The following is a 3,278-nucleotide window of genomic DNA, read 5'->3' as shown; positions in this document are numbered from 1 at the left end:
TGTAACTACTTTAAAGAAAAGTTTGTTTCAAAACAGTGGCTCAACTCTGTGTTCCCCCGGTAAAAAACAAAACCATTGGGATTTCCAATTCGCTTTTTAAACATAATTGACCTATATGAATAAAAAAAAAACTTGAGGAATCAAGATATAAGCTTACCATACCATGGAAACACTTGAAACTCCTTTTGAGAAGCTTACTCATACACGAACACACTATAGCAATTATTTTCAATCATATACTCACAATTTGCCGCGTCACCACGTCAAGTTTCAAGGCAGATTTTTTTTAGACTCGAAGCTATATGCTTAATTCTATCCATTGTTTACTGCATTGCATTTGATTTTCTATAACAAATAAAATTGAATTCTCCATTGATTGCGCCGACGCTCACGTTATAATTGTATGCTATTATTATTGACTAGTCATATATATTCTTGGGGGGTGGGGGGCTGCACTGGTGGCGTTCTACGAATTTGCGCCGCGTGTTTGTGCGGGTAAGCTTAAGCGCAAAATTTTTTTAGCGCGTTATGAAAACAATGCACTGCGGGTATTTTAATTAATGCAACGAGCTGTATGAAATATCGGTCAAGGGGTTGGAAACGTCGTTATAGAGAATCCCGACGATTTTCTTTTGCGTGTGTGTATTTGGAGTTGATGCAGTTTTCTTTATTTATTTTGGCTACATTGCGCCAATTGCGCTTCCATAGAATAAGGAAACGCGCTTCCACGCGCTTGCCGACTCGATCGCAAGGGGACAGCCTGATCAACATCAATCAGGAAGCCTCCAGGGAACACAGGTATTCCAAAAGTAAGGGAGAACCTGAAGCAGAAGTAGAGAGGAAATGGGTAAACTACATAAAATGCAAAAGGGAAGCATCTTATTTGATCAACGAGAAAATCAAGACAAAAGGATCCCAATGGCTGTCAAAAATAAGCAATAAAAAAGATAAACAGGCAGCTAGAAAATTCTGGCAACATCTGAACTCCTTGGGTAATAGGACAAGCCTAGAGCAGAGGCATATAGTAACAGCTCAAGGTACTCGGTTAGAAGGAGAGGTGGCAATGGAGCATATAGGAACCATGATGAGGGAAAAATTTACAGAACAGACAAATGGTACATGCAGTACGTCGGAGAGGGATAGCCCGGTCAACCCACTGCTTTCGCTTGGACAAAAAGAGTGGGAAAGGGCGGAGAAGAGGGTACCAAGTAGCACATCGGCAGGCCCCGATGGTATTCCAATTATGTTAATAAAGAAATTGGGCCCGAAATCTAAGAAAGCATTGAGGGAGGTGGTGAGCAAAATGCTAGTGGATGGTAAAGTACCTGACGAATGGAGGCTAAGTAGGATGAGAATGATATATAAGGGAAAGGGGGACAAAGCTGACATAAATAACTACCGGCCTATAACAGTGACGTCAGTGGTTTACAGGGTGGTTATGCAGATTATAAAGGACAGACTGCAGGCATGGGTAGAGAACGAGGGGGTACTTGGAGAGCTACAGAATGGGTTCCGGAAGCATAGGAGGCTAGAGGACAATCTGTTCTCGCTAACACAGTGCATTGAAATAGCTGAAAAGGAACACAGACCCCTATGGCTGGCTTTTTTGGACATCAAGGGAGCCTATGGCAGTGTACTTCAAGAGGGCTTGTGGGGCATTCTGGAAACTTTAGGAGTGCAAGATGGAGTAACCAATTTCTTAAAAGATATCTATAAAGGTAACCGGGTGATTATACAATGGGAAAAGCAGGTTTCGGAGCCTGTGATGATTCGGCGGGGGCTTAGGCAGGGGTGCCCATTGTCACCTCTGATGTTTATGCTGTACCTACAAGGTCTAGAGGCCAAAATACAGCAAAGCGGACTCGGCTTCAACCTATCATTTCTCAAGCAAGGAAAATTGATTGAACAGTCATTACCAGGACTGATGTACGCGGATGATATTGTATTAATGGCTGACAATGCAGAAGATCTGCAGGAATTAATGGACATATGTGGTACAGAAGGAGACAGGTTGGGCTTGAGGTTTAGCAAAGAAAAATCAGCAGTCATGATTTTTAATGGTAACAGTTGCGGCGAGCATAAGATACAGGAGGCCACGCTGGAGATAGTCGATAAATACAAGTACCTTGGGGTGTGGATAAATAATGGCATTGAGTATCTGACAGAGTACGAAAAATATCTAACGATTAAAGGTAACAGAAGTGCAGCGATTATGAAGAGTAGGGCACTGTGGAACTACAATAGGTACGAGGTAGTACGAGGGATATGGAAGGGGGTAATGGTACCAGGCCTGACTTTTGCCAATGCAGTTCTATGTATTAGAACAGAGACCCGGCAACAGTTGGAAATTAGGCAACGTGGTGTGGGTAGGCTCGCTCTGGGAGCACATGGCAAGACACCAAATCTTGGAGTGCAGGGGGATCTGGGATGGTCTTCTTTCGAGGGCAGAGAGGCTAGTAGCAAGATAGCATTTGAGGAGCGATTGAGAAAAATGGGGGAAATTCGGTGGGCTAGGAAGGTTTTCAGTTACTTACACACGAGGAATGTTGACACGAGGTGGAGGAAGCGAACTAGAAAATTGACAAGCAAATACTTGGGCAGTAGCGGGGGAACAAGTAAGGAATCATCTGTCAAGAAAAAGGTTAAGGAGGCAGAGAGGGGTATGTGGAGTACAGAGATGCAAACCAAATCGGCATTGGAGACATACAGGACGTTTAAGCAAGAAATAGCCAAAGAAAATATTTATGATAACTCTAAGGGAAGCTCATTGTTGTTCGAAGCCAGGACAGGTGTACTGAGGACTAAAACGTACCGAGCCAGATACCAGGAGATAGATTTGGTGCGCGAGGCGTGTAGAGAGGAGGAGGAAACGGCGGAACACCTGATACTTGCTTGTAAACAACTTCACCCTGCAGTTGAATCTAACGGGGAACTATTCAAAGCCTTGGGTTTTAAAGACAGTGAAAGTAGAATAGACTTTGAACAGGTAGAAATAACTAAACGGAGGCTATCTGATTGGTGGACAATATCAACGCAAAAGTAAAGGAGTAAATACATAGGTATGCATGCATATAGAATCATTAAAGGCTAGGTGGTGCGCGCCGCCGCCGCCCGATTCAAAGGGTTGAGCCACAATCATCCATCCATCCATCCATCCATATCAGCAGCAATGGCGGATTTGCGCTTGCCATGGCGCTTGCAAAGTTTTCAATAGTTTTCGCCTTTTAAGTGATGCTTTTGCTATTTTAACGTGTGGAGGTTTATTGTACGTCTGTTTT

The sequence above is a fragment of the Dermacentor variabilis genome, chromosome 7, assembly GCF_050947875.1.
Source record: "Dermacentor variabilis isolate Ectoservices chromosome 7, ASM5094787v1, whole genome shotgun sequence".
NCBI lineage: Eukaryota > Metazoa > Arthropoda > Arachnida > Ixodida > Ixodidae > Dermacentor > Dermacentor variabilis.
This window is presented reverse-complemented; position numbering follows the sequence as displayed.